At 47.8% G+C, this 21,120-nt stretch overlaps 13 non-coding genes and 1 pseudogene across 13 annotated transcripts; all 14 read right to left on the minus strand.

Annotated features, from left to right (window-relative positions):
• Positions 1-942: 942 nt before the first annotated feature.
• Positions 943-1,133, minus strand: LOC142694630 (U2 spliceosomal RNA). Its single transcript, XR_012862822.1, has one exon. It is a non-coding gene; the product is annotated as a U2 spliceosomal RNA (small nuclear RNA).
• Positions 1,134-2,406: 1,273 nt separating this feature from the next.
• Positions 2,407-2,597, minus strand: LOC142694631 (U2 spliceosomal RNA). The gene has a single exon (XR_012862823.1). It is a non-coding gene; the product is annotated as a U2 spliceosomal RNA (small nuclear RNA).
• A 1,296-nt stretch (positions 2,598-3,893) lies between these two features.
• On the minus strand, positions 3,894-4,084 carry LOC142694632 (U2 spliceosomal RNA). The gene has a single exon (XR_012862824.1). It is a non-coding gene; the product is annotated as a U2 spliceosomal RNA (small nuclear RNA).
• A 1,308-nt stretch (positions 4,085-5,392) lies between these two features.
• Positions 5,393-5,583, minus strand: LOC142694633 (U2 spliceosomal RNA). The gene has a single exon (XR_012862825.1). It is a non-coding gene; the product is annotated as a U2 spliceosomal RNA (small nuclear RNA).
• A 1,288-nt stretch (positions 5,584-6,871) lies between these two features.
• On the minus strand, positions 6,872-7,062 carry LOC142694634 (U2 spliceosomal RNA). The gene has a single exon (XR_012862826.1). It is a non-coding gene; the product is annotated as a U2 spliceosomal RNA (small nuclear RNA).
• A 1,284-nt stretch (positions 7,063-8,346) lies between these two features.
• Positions 8,347-8,537, minus strand: LOC142694635 (U2 spliceosomal RNA). The gene has a single exon (XR_012862827.1). It is a non-coding gene; the product is annotated as a U2 spliceosomal RNA (small nuclear RNA).
• Positions 8,538-9,829: 1,292 nt separating this feature from the next.
• On the minus strand, positions 9,830-10,020 carry LOC142694636 (U2 spliceosomal RNA). Its single transcript, XR_012862828.1, has one exon. It is a non-coding gene; the product is annotated as a U2 spliceosomal RNA (small nuclear RNA).
• Positions 10,021-11,267: 1,247 nt separating this feature from the next.
• Positions 11,268-11,458, minus strand: LOC142694637 (U2 spliceosomal RNA). Its single transcript, XR_012862829.1, has one exon. It is a non-coding gene; the product is annotated as a U2 spliceosomal RNA (small nuclear RNA).
• Positions 11,459-12,758: 1,300 nt separating this feature from the next.
• On the minus strand, positions 12,759-12,949 carry LOC142694639 (U2 spliceosomal RNA). The gene has a single exon (XR_012862831.1). It is a non-coding gene; the product is annotated as a U2 spliceosomal RNA (small nuclear RNA).
• Positions 12,950-14,241: 1,292 nt separating this feature from the next.
• Positions 14,242-14,432, minus strand: LOC142694641 (U2 spliceosomal RNA). Its single transcript, XR_012862832.1, has one exon. It is a non-coding gene; the product is annotated as a U2 spliceosomal RNA (small nuclear RNA).
• A 1,268-nt stretch (positions 14,433-15,700) lies between these two features.
• On the minus strand, positions 15,701-15,891 carry LOC142694642 (U2 spliceosomal RNA). The gene has a single exon (XR_012862833.1). It is a non-coding gene; the product is annotated as a U2 spliceosomal RNA (small nuclear RNA).
• A 1,304-nt stretch (positions 15,892-17,195) lies between these two features.
• On the minus strand, positions 17,196-17,386 carry LOC142694643 (U2 spliceosomal RNA). Its single transcript, XR_012862834.1, has one exon. It is a non-coding gene; the product is annotated as a U2 spliceosomal RNA (small nuclear RNA).
• A 1,280-nt stretch (positions 17,387-18,666) lies between these two features.
• LOC142694441 (U2 spliceosomal RNA) lies at positions 18,667-18,893 on the minus strand (annotated as a pseudogene).
• Positions 18,894-20,185: 1,292 nt separating this feature from the next.
• LOC142694644 (U2 spliceosomal RNA) lies at positions 20,186-20,376 on the minus strand. The gene has a single exon (XR_012862835.1). It is a non-coding gene; the product is annotated as a U2 spliceosomal RNA (small nuclear RNA).
• Between the last annotated feature and the right edge of the window lie 744 nt (positions 20,377-21,120).

Here is a 21,120-nt window from a genome sequence, read left to right on the forward strand (position 1 = left end):
GTGCTGCCTGCTGAGCAGCACTGACCAACACTGCCTGGGCCCAGGCTTTTATCTCTGAGGCCCCATTATGATGTCAGAAAGCTGGCTCTGGAATCCTGAGGGCTCCACTATGACACGTGCAAAGTTCCGTCTGAACTTTATATAAGACGGTGAGGCTCAGTCAGTCACTCAGTGTTGCCTGAGAGGGCAACACTGCAACAGCCGGCCGCCAGGCTGTCTTTTTTTTTGCACAGCTAGTTGCCTCCAGGAGGCCACAAGAGGGAGACAAGGGACTGCAAAATGGAAAATAGGCATCCACCAACTTTACAGACAACTTCTCCTTGCTCCTACAACCTCCATCCTTGCACAGTTTGTTATTCTTCTAGGTAACATAGTAACAAATCCAAATTGCTGCTCTCTTTGTAGGCAAGCAAGGCTTTGTTGCAACTGCAATTCTTACTTCTTCTTGAAATGTAGGGACGACAGTACATTCCATCACATCCATCTAGTGTACACAGGTAGGTCCATTGTGGCGGGCAGGCGAGCGGGCGGGCTGCTTTATTGGCTGTTTGCTGTTCCCCTACTCCACTCCACTATTTGACTGTTGTGCTGCATCAATCAATCAATCAATCAATCAATCAATCAATCAATCAATCAATCAATCAGTGGCTGGCTCAGGTGCAGCTCTTTAACTTACCTAAAAGGGAGGGCGGAGAGAAGACAAGGAAGGTGAATGAGGTGTTCCAATGTGAAATGCCGGAAACACAGAAACACAGACGACACACAACAAGAGGTGGCAATCTATTCATTAATTGCATTTAATCAATGAGCTCATTATCACTCATGCATTGTCCAACAGGTGTTGAAATAATGGGATTAAAAGGGGAGATCCCTTCAGAAAGACAGAAACAATAGCAAAGACAAAAAACACTTTTGGAATCTGCTTTTAGTCAACACATAAGGAAAGGGTGCACCGGTCCTGGAAATACTGCAATACCAGGTCAATGCGTGGAGTGGACAGAGCAAGCTCTATTTCCATCTCCCTGTTCTAAAAATCCATTTAATATATGGTCCCCAGATAGGGGACGTATCAGATATTAAACTGATAAGAACAGATACTACACTTGATCTTAGCCAAAAGGCCGAGAAGCGATAACCCGAACGGGCCGCGCGTTGCCCGAGCCTGCCCGATACTGCTGTTCAGCCCTTGCAGCGATTCAGCCTACTTCTAGGCAATTCCATGGGGCCCTGCAGGCTCACACACTCACAGCTACACGGGAGGTGAATAAAGGCCGGAGAGGAAGCCAGACAGGATTTGCTTCTTTTGCTTGCACCACAATGCAGTGCTGAAAGAGGAGGAATCTACATAAAAATGCCTTCCTGGCAACGCCCAAATGCCCTGCTGCCATGCAGATAAACACTGGCAGCGGCAGCAAGTGCATGCCCACAGCCACCCCTTGTTCCTTCACACCTTGTATCAGCTGTAATCCAGTCCAGTCCAGTGCTGCCTGCTGAGCAGCACTGACCAACACTGCCTGGGCCCAGGCTTTTATCTCTGAGGCCCCATTATGATGTCAGAAAGCTGGCTCTGGAATCCTGAGGGCTCCACTATGACACGTGCAAAGTTCCGTCTGAACTTTATATAAGACGGTGAGGCTCAGTCAGTCACTCAGTGTTGCCTGAGAGGGCAACACTGCAACAGCCGGCCGCCAGGCTGTCTTTTTTTTTGCACAGCTAGTTGCCTCCAGGAGGCCACAAGAGGGAGACAAGGGACTGCAAAATGGAAAATAGGCATCCACCAACTTTACAGACAACTTCTCCTTGCTCCTACAACCTCCATCCTTGCACAGTTTGTTATTCTTCTAGGTAACATAGTAACAAATCCAAATTGCTGCTCTCTTTGTAGGCAAGCAAGGCTTTGTTGCAACTGCAATTCTTACTTCTTCTTGAAATGTAGGGACGACAGTACATTCCATCACATCCATCTAGTGTACACAGGTAGGTCCATTGTGGCGGGCAGGCGAGCGGGCGGGCTGCTTTATTGGCTGTTTGCTGTTCCCCTACTCCACTCCACTATTTGACTGTTGTGCTGCATCAATCAATCAATCAATCAATCAATCAATCAATCAATCAATCAATCAGGTGCAGCTCTTTAACTTACCTAAAAGGGAGGGCGGAGAGAAGACAAGGAAGGTGAATGAGGTGTTCCAATGTGAAATGCCGGAAACACAGAAACACAGACGACACACAACAAGAGGTGGCAATCTATTCATTAATTGCATTTAATCAATGAGCTCATTATCACTCATGCATTGTCCAACAGGTGTTGAAATAATGGGATTAAAAGGGGAGATCCCTTCAGAAAGACAGAAACAATAGCAAAGACAAAAAACACTTTTGGAATCTGCTTTTAGTCAACACATAAGGAAAGGGTGCACCGGTCCTGGAAATACTGCAATACCAGGTCAATGCGTGGAGTGGACAGAGCAAGCTCTATTTCCATCTCCCTGTTCTAAAAATCCATTTAATATATGGTCCCCAGATAGGGGACGTATCAGATATTAAACTGATAAGAACAGATACTACACTTGATCTTAGCCAAAAGGCCGAGAAGCGATAACCCGAACGGGCCGCGCGTTGCCCGAGCCTGCCCGATACTGCTGTTCAGCCCTTGCAGCGATTCAGCCTACTTCTAGGCAATTCCATGGGGCCCTGCAGGCTCACACACTCACAGCTACACGGGAGGTGAATAAAGGCCGGAGAGGAAGCCAGACAGGATTTGCTTCTTTTGCTTGCACCACAATGCAGTGCTGAAAGAGGAGGAATCTACATAAAAACGCCTTCCTGGCAACGCCCAAATGCCCTGCTGCCATGCAGATAAACACTGGCAGCGGCAGCAAGTGCATGCCCACAGCCACCCCTTGTTCCTTCACACCTTGTATCAGCTGTAATCCAGTCCAGTCCAGTGCTGCCTGCTGAGCAGCACTGACCAACACTGCCTGGGCCCAGGCTTTTATCTCTGAGGCCCCATTATGATGTCAGAAAGCTGGCTCTGGAATCCTGAGGGCTCCACTATGACACGTGCAAAGTTCCGTCTGAACTTTATATAAGACGGTGAGGCTCAGTCAGTCACTCAGTGTTGCCTGAGAGGGCAACACTGCAACAGCCGGCCGCCAGGCTGTCTTTTTTTTGCACAGCTAGTTGCCTCCAGGAGGCCACAAGAGGGAGACAAGGGACTGCAAAATGGAAAATAGGCATCCACCAACTTTACAGACAACTTCTCCTTGCTCCTACAACCTCCATCCTTGCACAGTTTGTTATTCTTCTAGGTAACATAGTAACAAATCCAAATTGCTGCTCTCTTTGTAGGCAAGCAAGGCTTTGTTGCAACTGCAATTCTTACTTCTTCTTGAAATGTAGGGACGACAGTACATTCCATCACATCCATCTAGTGTACACAGGTAGGTCCATTGTGGCGGGCAGGCGAGCGGGCGGGCTGCTTTATTGGCTGTTTGCTGTTCCCCTACTCCACTCCACTATTTGACTGTTGTGCTGCATCAATCAATCAATCAATCAATCAATCAATCAATCAATCAATCAATCAATCAATCAATCAGTGGCTGGCTCAGGTGCAGCTCTTTAACTTACCTAAAAGGGAGGGCGGAGAGAAGACAAGGAAGGTGAATGAGGTGTTCCAATGTGAAATGCCGGAAACACAGAAACACAGACGACACACAACAAGAGGTGGCAATCTATTCATTAATTGCATTTAATCAATGAGCTCATTATCACTCATGCATTGTCCAACAGGTGTTGAAATAATGGGATTAAAAGGGGAGATCCCTTCAGAAAGACAGAAACAATAGCAAAGACAAAAAACACTTTTGGAATCTGCTTTTAGTCAACACATAAGGAAAGGGTGCACCGGTCCTGGAAATACTGCAATACCAGGTCAATGCGTGGAGTGGACAGAGCAAGCTCTATTTCCATCTCCCTGTTCTAAAAATCCATTTAATATATGGTCCCCAGATAGGGGACGTATCAGATATTAAACTGATAAGAACAGATACTACACTTGATCTTAGCCAAAAGGCCGAGAAGCGATAACCCGAACGGGCCGCGCGTTGCCCGAGCCTGCCCGATACTGCTGTTCAGCCCTTGCAGCGATTCAGCCTACTTCTAGGCAATTCCATGGGGCCCTGCAGGCTCACACACTCACAGCTACACGGGAGGTGAATAAAGGCCGGAGAGGAAGCCAGACAGGATTTGCTTCTTTTGCTTGCACCACAATGCAGTGCTGAAAGAGGAGGAATCTACATAAAAACGCCTTCCTGGCAACGCCCAAATGCCCTGCTGCCATGCAGATAAACACTGGCAGCGGCAGCAAGTGCATGCCCACAGCCACCCCTTGTTCCTTCACACCTTGTATCAGCTGTAATCCAGTCCAGTCCAGTGCTGCCTGCTGAGCAGCACTGACCAACACTGCCTGGGCCCAGGCTTTTATCTCTGAGGCCCCATTATGATGTCAGAAAGCTGGCTCTGGAATCCTGAGGGCTCCACTATGACACGTGCAAAGTTCCGTCTGAACTTTATATAAGACGGTGAGGCTCAGTCAGTCACTCAGTGTTGCCTGAGAGGGCAACACTGCAACAGCCGGCCGCCAGGCTGTCTTTTTTTTGCACAGCTAGTTGCCTCCAGGAGGCCACAAGAGGGAGACAAGGGACTGCAAAATGGAAAATAGGCATCCACCAACTTTACAGACAACTTCTCCTTGCTCCTACAACCTCCATCCTTGCACAGTTTGTTATTCTTCTAGGTAACATAGTAACAAATCCAAATTGCTGCTCTCTTTGTAGGCAAGCAAGGCTTTGTTGCAACTGCAATTCTTACTTCTTCTTGAAATGTAGGGACGACAGTACATTCCATCACATCCATCTAGTGTACACAGGTAGGTCCATTGTGGCGGGCAGGCGAGCGGGCGGGCTGCTTTATTGGCTGTTTGCTGTTCCCCTACTCCACTCCACTATTTGACTGTTGTGCTGCATCAATCAATCAATCAATCAATCAATAAATCAATCAATCAATCAATCAATCAATCAATCAATCAATCAATCAGTGGCTGGCTCAGGTGCAGCTCTTTAACTTACCTAAAAGGGAGGGCGGAGAGAAGACAAGGAAGGTGAATGAGGTGTTCCAATGTGAAATGCCGGAAACACAGAAACACAGACGACACACAACAAGAGGTGGCAATCTATTCATTAATTGCATTTAATCAATGAGCTCATTATCACTCATGCATTGTCCAACAGGTGTTGAAATAATGGGATTAAAAGGGGAGATCCCTTCAGAAAGACAGAAACAATAGCAAAGACAAAAAACACTTTTGGAATCTGCTTTTAGTCAACACATAAGGAAAGGGTGCACCGGTCCTGGAAATACTGCAATACCAGGTCAATGCGTGGAGTGGACAGAGCAAGCTCTATTTCCATCTCCCTGTTCTAAAAATCCATTTAATATATGGTCCCCAGATAGGGGACGTATCAGATATTAAACTGATAAGAACAGATACTACACTTGATCTTAGCCAAAAGGCCGAGAAGCGATAACCCGAACGGGCCGCGCGTTGCCCGAGCCTGCCCGATACTGCTGTTCAGCCCTTGCAGCGATTCAGCCTACTTCTAGGCAATTCCATGGGGCCCTGCAGGCTCACACACTCACAGCTACACGGGAGGTGAATAAAGGCCGGAGAGGAAGCCAGACAGGATTTGCTTCTTTTGCTTGCACCACAATGCAGTGCTGAAAGAGGAGGAATCTACATAAAAACGCCTTCCTGGCAACGCCCAAATGCCCTGCTGCCATGCAGATAAACACTGGCAGCGGCAGCAAGTGCATGCCCACAGCCACCCCTTGTTCCTTCACACCTTGTATCAGCTGTAATCCAGTCCAGTCCAGTGCTGCCTGCTGAGCAGCACTGACCAACACTGCCTGGGCCCAGGCTTTTATCTCTGAGGCCCCATTATGATGTCAGAAAGCTGGCTCTGGAATCCTGAGGGCTCCACTATGACACGTGCAAAGTTCCGTCTGAACTTTATATAAGACGGTGAGGCTCAGTCAGTCACTCAGTGTTGCCTGAGAGGGCAACACTGCAACAGCCGGCCGCCAGGCTGTCTTTTTTTTGCACAGCTAGTTGCCTCCAGGAGGCCACAAGAGGGAGACAAGGGACTGCAAAATGGAAAATAGGCATCCACCAACTTTACAGACAACTTCTCCTTGCTCCTACAACCTCCATCCTTGCACAGTTTGTTATTCTTCTAGGTAACATAGTAACAAATCCAAATTGCTGCTCTCTTTGTAGGCAAGCAAGGCTTTGTTGCAACTGCAATTCTTACTTCTTCTTGAAATGTAGGGACGACAGTACATTCCATCACATCCATCTAGTGTACACAGGTAGGTCCATTGTGGCGGGCAGGCGAGCGGGCGGGCTGCTTTATTGGCTGTTTGCTGTTCCCCTACTCCACTCCACTATTTGACTGTTGTGCTGCATCAATCAATCAATCAATCAATCAATCAATCAATCAATCAATCAATCAATCAGTGGCTGGCTCAGGTGCAGCTCTTTAACTTACCTAAAAGGGAGGGCGGAGAGAAGACAAGGAAGGTGAATGAGGTGTTCCAATGTGAAATGCCGGAAACACAGAAACACAGACGACACACAACAAGAGGTGGCAATCTATTCATTAATTGCATTTAATCAATGAGCTCATTATCACTCATGCATTGTCCAACAGGTGTTGAAATAATGGGATTAAAAGGGGAGATCCCTTCAGAAAGACAGAAACAATAGCAAAGACAAAAAACACTTTTGGAATCTGCTTTTAGTCAACACATAAGGAAAGGGTGCACCGGTCCTGGAAATACTGCAATACCAGGTCAATGCGTGGAGTGGACAGAGCAAGCTCTATTTCCATCTCCCTGTTCTAAAAATCCATTTAATATATGGTCCCCAGATAGGGGACGTATCAGATATTAAACTGATAAGAACAGATACTACACTTGATCTTAGCCAAAAGGCCGAGAAGCGATAACCCGAACGGGCCGCGCGTTGCCCGAGCCTGCCCGATACTGCTGTTCAGCCCTTGCAGCGATTCAGCCTACTTCTAGGCAATTCCATGGGGCCCTGCAGGCTCACACACTCACAGCTACACGGGAGGTGAATAAAGGCCGGAGAGGAAGCCAGACAGGATTTGCTTCTTTTGCTTGCACCACAATGCAGTGCTGAAAGAGGAGGAATCTACATAAAAACGCCTTCCTGGCAACGCCCAAATGCCCTGCTGCCATGCAGATAAACACTGGCAGCGGCAGCAAGTGCATGCCCACAGCCACCCCTTGTTCCTTCACACCTTGTATCAGCTGTAATCCAGTCCAGTCCAGTGCTGCCTGCTGAGCAGCACTGACCAACACTGCCTGGGCCCAGGCTTTTATCTCTGAGGCCCCATTATGATGTCAGAAAGCTTGCTCTGGAATCCTGAGGGCTCCACTATGACACGTGCAAAGTTCCGTCTGAACTTTATATAAGACGGTGAGGCTCAGTCAGTCACTCAGTGTTGCCTGAGAGGGCAACACTGCAACAGCCGGCCGCCAGGCTGTCTTTTTTTTGCACAGCTAGTTGCCTCCAGGAGGCCACAAGAGGGAGACAAGGGACTGCAAAATGGAAAATAGGCATCCACCAACTTTACAGACAACTTCTCCTTGCTCCTACAACCTCCATCCTTGCACAGTTTGTTATTCTTCTAGGTAACATAGTAACAAATCCAAATTGCTGCTCTCTTTGTAGGCAAGCAAGGCTTTGTTGCAACTGCAATTCTTACTTCTTCTTGAAATGTAGGGACGACAGTACATTCCATCACATCCATCTAGTGTACACAGGTAGGTCCATTGTGGCGGGCAGGCGAGCGGGCGGGCTGCTTTATTGGCTGTTTGCTGTTCCCCTACTCCACTCCACTATTTGACTGTTGTGCTGCATCAATCAATCAATCAATCAATCAATCAATCAATCAATCAATCAATCAGTGGCTGGCTCAGGTGCAGCTCTTTAACTTACCTAAAAGGGAGGGCGGAGAGAAGACAAGGAAGGTGAATGAGGTGTTCCAATGTGAAATGCCGGAAACACAGAAACACAGACGACACACAACAAGAGGTGGCAATCTATTCATTAATTGCATTTAATCAATGAGCTCATTATCACTCATGCATTGTCCAACAGGTGTTGAAATAATGGGATTAAAAGGGGAGATCCCTTCAGAAAGACAGAAACAATAGCAAAGACAAAAAACACTTTTGGAATCTGCTTTTAGTCAACACATAAGGAAAGGGTGCACCGGTCCTGGAAATACTGCAATACCAGGTCAATGCGTGGAGTGGACAGAGCAAGCTCTATTTCCATCTCCCTGTTCTAAAAATCCATTTAATATATGGTCCCCAGATAGGGGACGTATCAGATATTAAACTGATAAGAACAGATACTACACTTGATCTTAGCCAAAAGGCCGAGAAGCGATAACCCGAACGGGCCGCGCGTTGCCCGAGCCTGCCCGATACTGCTGTTCAGCCCTTGCAGCGATTCAGCCTACTTCTAGGCAATTCCATGGGGCCCTGCAGGCTCACACACTCACAGCTACACGGGAGGTGAATAAAGGCCGGAGAGGAAGCCAGACAGGATTTGCTTCTTTTGCTTGCACCACAATGCAGTGCTGAAAGAGGAGGAATCTACATAAAAACGCCTTCCTGGCAACGCCCAAATGCCCTGCTGCCATGCAGATAAACACTGGCAGCGGCAGCAAGTGCATGCCCACAGCCACCCCTTGTTCCTTCACACCTTGTATCAGCTGTAATCCAGTCCAGTCCAGTGCTGCCTGCTGAGCAGCACTGACCAACACTGCCTGGGCCCAGGCTTTTATCTCTGAGGCCCCATTATGATGTCAGAAAGCTGGCTCTGGAATCCTGAGGGCTCCACTATGACACGTGCAAAGTTCCGTCTGAACTTTATATAAGATGGTGAGGCTCAGTCAGTCACTCAGTGTTGCCTGAGAGGGCAACGCTGCAACAGCCGGCCGCCAGGCTGTCTTTTTTTTGCACAGCTAGTTGCCTCCAGGAGGCCACAAGAGGGAGACAAGGGACTGCAAAATGGAAAATAGGCATCCACCAACTTTACAGACAACTTCTCCTTGCTCCTACAACCTCCATCCTTGCACAGTTTGTTATTCTTCTAGGTAACATAGTAACAAATCCAAATTGCTGCTCTCTTTGTAGGCAAGCAAGGCTTTGTTGCAACTGCAATTCTTACTTCTTCTTGAAATGTAGGGACGACAGTACATTCCATCACATCCATCTAGTGTACACAGGTAGGTCCATTGTGGCGGGCAGGCGAGCGGGCGGGCTGCTTTATTGGCTGTTTGCTGTTCCCCTACTCCACTCCACTATTTGACTGTTGTGCTGCATCAATCAATCAATCAATCAATCAATCAATCAATCAATCAATCAATCAATCAATCAGTGGCTGGCTCAGGTGCAGCTCTTTAACTTACCTAAAAGGGAGGGCGGAGAGAAGACAAGGAAGGTGAATGAGGTGTTCCAATGTGAAATGCCGGAAACACAGAAACACAGACGACACACAACAAGAGGTGGCAATCTATTCATTAATTGCATTTAATCAATGAGCTCATTATCACTCATGCATTGTCCAACAGGTGTTGAAATAATGGGATTAAAAGGGGAGATCCCTTCAGAAAGACAGAAACAATAGCAAAGACAAAAAACACTTTTGGAATCTGCTTTTAGTCAACACATAAGGAAAGGGTGCACCGGTCCTGGAAATACTGCAATACCAGGTCAATGCGTGGAGTGGACAGAGCAAGCTCTATTTCCATCTCCCTGTTCTAAAAATCCATTTAATATATGGTCCCCAGATAGGGGACGTATCAGATATTAAACTGATAAGAACAGATACTACACTTGATCTTAGCCAAAAGGCCGAGAAGCGATAACCCGAACGGGCCGCGCGTTGCCCGAGCCTGCCCGATACTGCTGTTCAGCCCTTGCAGCGATTCAGCCTACTTCTAGGCAATTCCATGGGGCCCTGCAGGCTCACACACTCACAGCTACACGGGAGGTGAATAAAGGCCGGAGAGGAAGCCAGACAGGATTTGCTTCTTTTGCTTGCACCACAATGCAGTGCTGAAAGAGGAGGAATCTACATAAAAACGCCTTCCTGGCAACGCCCAAATGCCCTGCTGCCATGCAGATAAACACTGGCAGCGGCAGCAAGTGCATGCCCACAGCCACCCCTTGTTCCTTCACACCTTGTATCAGCTGTAATCCAGTCCAGTCCAGTGCTGCCTGCTGAGCAGCACTGACCAACACTGCCTGGGCCCAGGCTTTTATCTCTGAGGCCCCATTATGATGTCAGAAAGCTGGCTCTGGAATCCTGAGGGCTCCACTATGACACGTGCAAAGTTCCGTCTGAACTTTATATAAGACGGTGAGGCTCAGTCAGTCACTCAGTGTTGCCTGAGAGGGCAACGCTGCAACAGCCGGCCGCCAGGCTGTCTTTTTTTTGCACAGCTAGTTGCCTCCAGGAGGCCACAAGAGGGAGACAAGGGACTGCAAAATGGAAAATAGGCATCCACCAACTTTACAGACAACTTCTCCTTGCTCCTACAACCTCCATCCTTGCACAGTTTGTTATTCTTCTAGGTAACATAGTAACAAATCCAAATTGCTGCTCTCTTTGTAGGCAAGCAAGGCTTTGTTGCAACTGCAATTCTTACTTCTTGTACACAGGTAGGTCCATTGTGGCGGGCAGGCGAGCGGGCGGGCTGCTTTATTGGCTGTTTGCTGTTCCCCTACTCCACTCCACTATTTGACTGTTGTGCTGCATCAATCAATCAATCAATCAATCAATCAATCAATCAATCAATCAATCAATCAATCAGTGGCTGGCTCAGGTGCAGCTCTTTAACTTACCTAAAAGGGAGGGCGGAGAGAAGACAAGGAAGGTGAATGAGGTGTTCCAATGTGAAATGCCGGAAACACAGAAACACAGACGACACACAACAAGAGGTGGCAATCTATTCATTAATTGCATTTAATCAATGAGCTCATTATCACTCATGCATTGTCCAACAGGTGTTGAAATAATGGGATTAAAAGGGGAGATCCCTTCAGAAAGACAGAAACAATAGCAAAGACAAAAAACACTTTTGGAATCTGCTTTTAGTCAACACATAAGGAAAGGGTGCACCGGTCCTGGAAATACTGCAATACCAGGTCAATGCGTGGAGTGGACAGAGCAAGCTCTATTTCCATCTCCCTGTTCTAAAAATCCATTTAATATATGGTCCCCAGATAGGGGACGTATCAGATATTAAACTGATAAGAACAGATACTACACTTGATCTTAGCCAAAAGGCCGAGAAGCGATAACCCGAACGGGCCGCGCGTTGCCCGAGCCTGCCCGATACTGCTGTTCAGCCCTTGCAGCGATTCAGCCTACTTCTAGGCAATTCCATGGGGCCCTGCAGGCTCACACACTCACAGCTACACGGGAGGTGAATAAAGGCCGGAGAGGAAGCCAGACAGGATTTGCTTCTTTTGCTTGCACCACAATGCAGTGCTGAAAGAGGAGGAATCTACATAAAAACGCCTTCCTGGCAACGCCCAAATGCCCTGCTGCCATGCAGATAAACACTGGCAGCGGCAGCAAGTGCATGCCCACAGCCACCCCTTGTTCCTTCACACCTTGTATCAGCTGTAATCCAGTCCAGTCCAGTGCTGCCTGCTGAGCAGCACTGACCAACACTGCCTGGGCCCAGGCTTTTATCTCTGAGGCCCCATTATGATGTCAGAAAGCTGGCTCTGGAATCCTGAGGGCTCCACTATGACACGTGCAAAGTTCCGTCTGAACTTTATATAAGACGGTGAGGCTCAGTCAGTCACTCAGTGTTGCCTGAGAGGGCAACACTGCAACAGCCGGCCGCCAGGCTGTCTTTTTTTTGCACAGCTAGTTGCCTCCAGGAGGCCACAAGAGGGAGACAAGGGACTGCAAAATGGAAAATAGGCATCCACCAACTTTACAGACAACTTCTCCTTGCTCCTACAACCTCCATCCTTGCACAGTTTGTTATTCTTCTAGGTAACATAGTAACAAATCCAAATTGCTGCTCTCTTTGTAGGCAAGCAAGGCTTTGTTGCAACTGCAATTCTTACTTCTTCTTGAAATGTAGGGACGACAGTACATTCCATCACATCCATCTAGTGTACACAGGTAGGTCCATTGTGGCGGGCAGGCGAGCGGGCGGGCTGCTTTATTGGCTGTTTGCTGTTCCCCTACTCCACTCCACTATTTGACTGTTGTGCTGCATCAATCAATCAATCAATCAATCAATCAATCAATCAATCAATCAATCAATCAATCAATCAATCAGTGGCTGGCTCAGGTGCAGCTCTTTAACTTACCTAAAAGGGAGGGCGGAGAGAAGACAAGGAAGGTGAATGAGGTGTTCCAATGTGAAATGCCGGAAACACAGAAACACAGACGACACACAACAAGAGGTGGCAATCTATTCATTAATTGCATTTAATCAATGAGCTCATTATCACTCATGCATTGTCCAACAGGTGTTGAAATAATGGGATTAAAAGGGGAGATCCCTTCAGAAAGACAGAAACAATAGCAAAGACAAAAAACACTTTTGGAATCTGCTTTTAGTCAACACATAAGGAAAGGGTGCACCGGTCCTGGAAATACTGCAATACCAGGTCAATGCGTGGAGTGGACAGAGCAAGCTCTATTTCCATCTCCCTGTTCTAAAAATCCATTTAATATATGGTCCCCAGATAGGGGACGTATCAGATATTAAACTGATAAGAACAGATACTACACTTGATCTTAGCCAAAAGGCCGAGAAGCGATAACCCGAACGGGCCGCGCGTTGCCCGAGCCTGCCCGATACTGCTGTTCAGCCCTTGCAGCGATTCAGCCTACTTCTAGGCAATTCCATGGGGCCCTGCAGGCTCACACACTCACAGCTACACGGGAGGTGAATAAAGGCCGGAGAGGAAGCCAGACAGGATTTGCTTCTTTTGCTTGCACCACAATGCAGTGCTGAAAGAGGAGGAATCTACATAAAAACGCCTTCCTGGCAACGCCCAAATGCCCTGCTGCCATGCAGATAAACACTGGCAGCGGCAGCAAGTGCATGCCCACAGCCACCCCTTGTTCCTTCACACCTTGTATCAGCTGTAATCCAGTCCAGTCCAGTGCTGCCTGCTGAGCAGCACTGACCAACACTGCCTGGGCCCAGGCTTTTATCTCTGAGGCCCCATTATGATGTCAGAAAGCTGGCTCTGGAATCCTGAGGGCTCCACTATGACACGTGCAAAGTTCCGTCTGAACTTTATATAAGACGGTGAGGCTCAGTCAGTCACTCAGTGTTGCCTGAGAGGGCAACACTGCAACAGCCGGCCGCCAGGCTGTCTTTTTTTTGCACAGCTAGTTGCCTCCAGGAGGCCACAAGAGGGAGACAAGGGACTGCAAAATGGAAAATAGGCATCCACCAACTTTACAGACAACTTCTCCTTGCTCCTACAACCTCCATCCTTGCACAGTTTGTTATTCTTCTAGGTAACATAGTAACAAATCCAAATTGCTGCTCTCTTTGTAGGCAAGCAAGGCTTTGTTGCAACTGCAATTCTTACTTCTTCTTGAAATGTAGGGACGACAGTACATTCCATCACATCCATCTAGTGTACACAGGTAGGTCCATTGTGGCGGGCAGGCGAGCGGGCGGGCTGCTTTATTGGCTGTTTGCTGTTCCCCTACTCCACTCCACTATTTGACTGTTGTGCTGCATCAATCAATCAATCAATCAATCAATCAATCAATCAATCAATCAATCAATCAATCAGTGGCTGGCTCAGGTGCAGCTCTTTAACTTACCTAAAAGGGAGGGCGGAGAGAAGACAAGGAAGGTGAATGAGGTGTTCCAATGTGAAATGCCGGAAACACAGAAACACAGACGACACACAACAAGAGGTGGCAATCTATTCATTAATTGCATTTAATCAATGAGCTCATTATCACTCATGCATTGTCCAACAGGTGTTGAAATAATGGGATTAAAAGGGGAGATCCCTTCAGAAAGACAGAAACAATAGCAAAGACAAAAAACACTTTTGGAATCTGCTTTTAGTCAACACATAAGGAAAGGGTGCACCGGTCCTGGAAATACTGCAATACCAGGTCAATGCGTGGAGTGGACAGAGCAAGCTCTATTTCCATCTCCCTGTTCTAAAAATCCATTTAATATATGGTCCCCAGATAGGGGACGTATCAGATATTAAACTGATAAGAACAGATACTACACTTGATCTTAGCCAAAAGGCCGAGAAGCGATAACCCGAACGGGCCGCGCGTTGCCCGAGCCTGCCCGATACTGCTGTTCAGCCCTTGCAGCGATTCAGCCTACTTCTAGGCAATTCCATGGGGCCCTGCAGGCTCACACACTCACAGCTACACGGGAGGTGAATAAAGGCCGGAGAGGAAGCCAGACAGGATTTGCTTCTTTTGCTTGCACCACAATGCAGTGCTGAAAGAGGAGGAATCTACATAAAAACGCCTTCCTGGCAACGCCCAAATGCCCTGCTGCCATGCAGATAAACACTGGCAGCGGCAGCAAGTGCATGCCCACAGCCACCCCTTGTTCCTTCACACCTTGTATCAGCTGTAATCCAGTCCAGTCCAGTGCTGCCTGCTGAGCAGCACTGACCAACACTGCCTGGGCCCAGGCTTTTATCTCTGAGGCCCCATTATGATGTCAGAAAGCTGGCTCTGGAATCCTGAGGGCTCCACTATGACACGTGCAAAGTTCCGTCTGAACTTTATATAAGACGGTGAGGCTCAGTCAGTCACTCAGTGTTGCCTGAGAGGGCAACACTGCAACAGCCGGCCGCCAGGCTTTCTTTTTTTTGCACAGCTAGTTGCCTCCAGGAGGCCACAAGAGGGAGACAAGGGACTGCAAAATGGAAAATAGGCATCCACCAACTTTACAGACAACTTCTCCTTGCTCCTACAACCTCCATCCTTGCACAGTTTGTTATTCTTCTAGGTAACATAGTAACAAATCCAAATTGCTGCTCTCTTTGTAGGCAAGCAAGGCTTTGTTGCAACTGCAATTCTTACTTCTTCTTGAAATGTAGGGACGACAGTACATTCCATCACATCCATCTAGTGTACACAGGTAGGTCCATTGTGGCGGGCAGGCGAGCGGGCGGGCTGCTTTATTGGCTGTTTGCTGTTCCCCTACTCCACTCCACTATTTGACTGTTGTGCTGCATCAATCAATCAATCAATCAATCAATCAATCAGTGGCTGGCTCAGGTGCAGCTCTTTAACTTACCTAAAAGGGAGGGCGGAGAGAAGACAAGGAAGGTGAATGAGGTGTTCCAATGTGAAATGCCGGAAACACAGAAACACAGACGACACACAACAAGAGGTGGCAATCTATTCATTAATTGCATTTAATCAATGAGCTCATTATCACTCATGCATTGTCCAACAGGTGTTGAAATAATGGGATTAAAAGGGGAGATCCCTTCAGAAAGACAGAAACAATAGCAAAGACAAAAAACACTTTTGGAATCTGCTTTTAGTCAACACATAAGGAAAGGGTGCACCGGTCCTGGAAATACTGCAATACCAGGTCAATGCGTGGAGTGGACAGAGCAAGCTCTATTTCCATCTCCCTGTTCTAAAAATCCATTTAATATATGGTCCCCAGATAGGGGACGTATCAGATATTAAACTGATAAGAACAGATACTACACTTGATCTTAGCCAAAAGGCCGAGAAGCGATAACCCGAACGGGCCGCGCGTTGCCCGAGCCTGCCCGATACTGCTGTTCAGCCCTTGCAGCGATTCAGCCTACTTCTAGGCAATTCCATGGGGCCCTGCAGGCTCACACACTCACAGCTACACGGGAGGTGAATAAAGGCCGGAGAGGAAGCCAGACAGGATTTGCTTCTTTTGCTTGCACCACAATGCAGTGCTGAAAGAGGAGGAATCTACATAAAAACGCCTTCCTGGCAACGCCCAAATGCCCTGCTGCCATGCAGATAAACACTGGCAGCGGCAGCAAGTGCATGCCCACAGCCACCCCTTGTTCCTTCACACCTTGTATCAGCTGTAATCCAGTCCAGTCCAGTGCTGCCTGCTGAGCAGCACTGACCAACACTGCCTGGGCCCAGGCTTTTATCTCTGAGGCCCCATTATGATGTCAGAAAGCTGGCTCTGGAATCCTGAGGGCTCCACTATGACACGTGCAAAGTTCCGTCTGAACTTTATATAAGACGGTGAGGCTCAGTCAGTCACTCAGTGTTGCCTGAGAGGGCAACACTGCAACAGCCGGCCGCCAGGCTGTCTTTTTTTTGCACAGCTAGTTGCCTCCAGGAGGCCACAAGAGGGAGACAAGGGACTGCAAAATGGAAAATAGGCATCCACCAACTTTACAGACAACTTCTCCTTGCTCCTACAACCTCCATCCTTGCACAGTTTGTTATTCTTCTAGGTAACATAGTAACAAATCCAAATTGCTGCTCTCTTTGTAGGCAAGCAAGGCTTTGTTGCAACTGCAATTCTTACTTCTTCTTGAAATGTAGGGACGACAGTACATTCCATCACATCCATCTAGTGTACACAGGTAGGTCCATTGTGGCGGGCAGGCGAGCGGGCGGGCTGCTTTATTGGCTGTTTGCTGTTCCCCTACTCCACTCCACTATTTGACTGTTGTGCTGCATCAATCAATCAATCAATCAATCAATCAATCAATCAATCAATCAATCAATCAATCAATCAATCAATCAGTGGCTGGCTCAGGTGCAGCTCTTTAACTTACCTAAAAGGGAGGGCGGAGAGAAGACAAGGAAGGTGAATGAGGTGTTCCAATGTGAAATGCCGGAAACACAGAAACACAGACGACACACAACAAGAGGTGGCAATCTATTCATTAATTGCATTTAATCAATGAGCTCATTATCACTCATGCATTGTCCAACAGGTGTTGAAATAATGGGATTAAAAGGGGAGATCCCTTCAGAAAGACAGAAACAATAGCAAAGACAAAAAACACTTTTGGAATCTGCTTTTAGTCAACACATAAGGAAAGGGTGCACCGGTCCTGGAAATACTGCAATACCAGGTCAATGCGTGGAGTGGACAGAGCAAGCTCTATTTCCATCTCCCTGTTCTAAAAATCCATTTAATATATGGTCCCCAGATAGGGGACGTATCAGATATTAAACTGATAAGAACAGATACTACACTTGATCTTAGCCAAAAGGCCGAGAAGCGATAACCCGAACGGGCCGCGCGTTGCCCGAGCCTGCCCGATACTGCTGTTCAGCCCTTGCAGCGATTCAGCCTACTTCTAGGCAATTCCATGGGGCCCTGCAGGCTCACACACTCACAGCTACACGGGAGGTGAATAAAGGCCGGAGAGGAAGCCAGACAGGATTTGCTTCTTTTGCTTGCACCACAATGCAGTGCTGAAAGAGGAGGAATCTACATAAAAACGCCTTCCTGGCAACGCCCAAATGCCCTGCTGCCATGCAGATAAACACTGGCAGCGGCAGCAAGTGCATGCCCACAGCCACCCCTTGTTCCTTCACACCTTGTATCAGCTGTAATCCAGTCCAGTCCAGTGCTGCCTGCTGAGCAGCACTGACCAACACTGCCTGGGCCCAGGCTTTTATCTCTGAGGCCCCATTATGATGTCAGAAAGCTGGCTCTGGAATCCTGAGGGCTCCACTATGACACGTGCAAAGTTCCGTCTGAACTTTATATAAGACGGTGAGGCTCAGTCAGTCACTCAGTGTTGCCTGAGAGGGCAACACTGCAACAGCCGGCCGCCAGGCTGTCTTTTTTTTGCACAGCTAGTTGCCTCCAGGAGGCCACAAGAGGGAGACAAGGGACTGCAAAATGGAAAATAGGCATCCACCAACTTTACAGACAACTTCTCCTTGCTCCTACAACCTCCATCCTTGCACAGTTTGTTATTCTTCTAGGTAACATAGTAACAAATCCAAATTGCTGCTCTCTTTGTAGGCAAGCAAGGCTTTGTTGCAACTGCAATTCTTACTTCTTCTTGAAATGTAGGGACGACAGTACATTCCATCACATCCATCTAGTGTACACAGGTAGGTCCATTGTGGCGGGCAGGCGAGCGGGCGGGCTGCTTTATTGGCTGTTTGCTGTTCCCCTACTCCACTCCACTATTTGACTGTTGTGCTGCATCAATCAATCAATCAATCAATCAATCAATCAATCAATCAATCAGTGGCTGGCTCAGGTGCAGCTCTTTAACTTACCTAAAAGGGAGGGCGGAGAGAAGACAAGGAAGGTGAATGAGGTGTTCCAATGTGAAATGCCGGAAACACAGAAACACAGACGACACACAACAAGAGGTGGCAATCTATTCATTAATTGCATTTAATCAATGAGCTCATTATCACTCATGCATTGTCCAACAGGTGTTGAAATAATGGGATTAAAAGGGGAGATCCCTTCAGAAAGACAGAAACAATAGCAAAGACAAAAAACACTTTTGGAATCTGCTTTTAGTCAACACATAAGGAAAGGGTGCACCGGTCCTGGAAATACTGCAATACCAGGTCAATGCGTGGAGTGGACAGAGCAAGCTCTATTTCCATCTCCCTGTTCTAAAAATCCATTTAATATATGGTCCCCAGATAGGTCTAAAAATCCATTTAATATATGGTCCCCAGATAGGGGACGTATCAGATATTAAACTGATAAGAACAGATACTACACTTGATCTTAGCCAAAAGGCCGAGAAGCGATAACCCGAACGGGCCGCGCGTTGCCCGAGCCTGCCCGATACTGCTGTTCAGCCCTTGCAGCGATTCAGCCTACTTCTAGGCAATTCCATGGGGCCCTGCAGGCTCACACACTCACAGCTACACGGGAGGTGAATAAAGGCCGGAGAGGAAGCCAGACAGGATTTGCTTCTTTTGCTTGCACCACAATGCAGTGCTGAAAGAGGAGGAATCTACATAAAAACGCCTTCCTGGCAACGCCCAAATGCCCTGCTGCCATGCAGATAAACACTGGCAGCGGCAGCAAGTGCATGCCCACAGCCACCCCTTGTTCCTTCACACCTTGTATCAGCTGTAATCCAGTCCAGTCCAGTGCTGCCTGCTGAGCAGCACTGACCAACACTGCCTGGGCCCAGGCTTTTATCTCTGAGGCCCCATTATGATGTCAGAAAGCTGGCTCTGGAATCCTGAGGGCTCCACTATGACACGTGCAAAGTTCCGTCTGAACTTTATATAAGACGGTGAGGCTCAGTCAGTCACTCAGTGTTGCCTGAGAGGGCAACACTGCAACAGCCGGCCGCCAGGCTGTCTTTTTTTTGCACAGCTAGTTGCCTCCAGGAGGCCACAAGAGGGAGACAAGGGACTGCAAAATGGAAAATAGGCATCCACCAACTTTACAGACAACTTCTCCTTGCTCCTACAACCTCCATCCTTGCACAGTTTGTTATTCTTCTAGGTAACATAGTAACAAATCCAAATTGCTGCTCTCTTTGTAGGCAAGCAAGGCTTTGTTGCAACTGCAATTCTTACTTCTTCTTGAAATGTAGGGACGACAGTACATTCCATCACATCCATCTAGTGTACACAGGTAGGTCCATTGTGGCGGGCAGGCGAGCGGGCGGGCTGCTTTATTGGCTGTTTGCTGTTCCCCTACTCCACTCCACTATTTGACTGTTGTGCTGCATCAATCAATCAATCAATCAATCAATCAATCAATCAATCAATCAATCAATCAATCAGTGGCTGGCTCAGGTGCAGCTCTTTAACTTACCTAAAAGGGAGGGCGGAGAGAAGACAAGGAAGGTGAATGAGGTGTTCCAATGTGAAATGCCGGAAACACAGAAACACAGACGACACACAACAAGAGGTGGCAATCTATTCATTAATTGCATTTAATCAATGAGCTCATTATCACTCATGCATTGTCCAACAGGTGTTGAAATAATGGGATTAAAAGGGGAGATCCCTTCAGAAAGACAGAAACAATAGCAAAGACAAAAAACACTTTTGGAATCTGCTTTTAGTCAACACATAAGGAAAGGGTGCACCGGTCCTGGAAATACTGCAATACCAGGTCAATGCGTGGAGTGGACAGAGCAAGCTCTATTTCCATCTCCCTGTTCTAAAAATCCATTTAATATATGGTCCCCAGATAGGGGACGTATCAGATATTAAACTGATAAGAACAGATACTACACTTGATCTTAGCCAAAAGGCCGAGAAGCGATAACCCGAACGGGCCGCGCGTTGCCCGAGCCTGCCCGATACTGCTGTTCAGCCCTTGCAGCGATTCAGCCTACTTCTAGGCAATTCCATGGGGCCCTGCAGGCTCACACACTCACAGCTACACGGGAGGTGAATAAAGGCCGGAGAGGAAGCCAGACAGGATTTGCTTCTTTTGCTTGCACCACAATGCAGTGCTGAAAGAGGAGGAATCTACATAAAAACGCCTTCCTGGCAACGCCCAAATGCCCTGCTGCCATGCAGATAAACACTGGCAGCGGCAGCAAGTGCATGCCCACAGCCACCCCTTGTTCCTTCACACCTTGTATCAGCTGTAATCCAGTCCAGTCCAGTGCTGCCTGCTGAGCAGCACTGACCAACACTGCCTGGGCCCAGGCTTTTATCTCTGAGGCCCCATTATGATGTCAGAAAGCTGGCTCTGGAATCCTGAGGGCTCCACTATGACACGTGCAAAGTTCCGTCTGAACTTTATATAAGACGGTGAGGCTCAGTCAGTCACTCAGTGTTGCCTGAGAGGGCAACACTGCAACAGCCGGCCGCCAGGCTGTCTTTTTTTTGCACAGCTAGTTGCCTCCAGGAGGCCACAAGAGGGAGACAAGGGACTGCAAAATGGAAAATAGGCATCCACCAACTTTACAGACAACTTCTCCTTGCTCCTACAACCTCCATCCTTGCACAGTTTGTTATTCTTCTAGGTAACATAGTAACAAATCCAAATTGCTGCTCTC

Source organism: Rhinoderma darwinii (genome assembly GCF_050947455.1).
Source record: "Rhinoderma darwinii isolate aRhiDar2 chromosome 5 unlocalized genomic scaffold, aRhiDar2.hap1 SUPER_5_unloc_46, whole genome shotgun sequence".
Taxonomy (NCBI): Eukaryota; Metazoa; Chordata; class Amphibia; order Anura; family Rhinodermatidae; genus Rhinoderma; species Rhinoderma darwinii.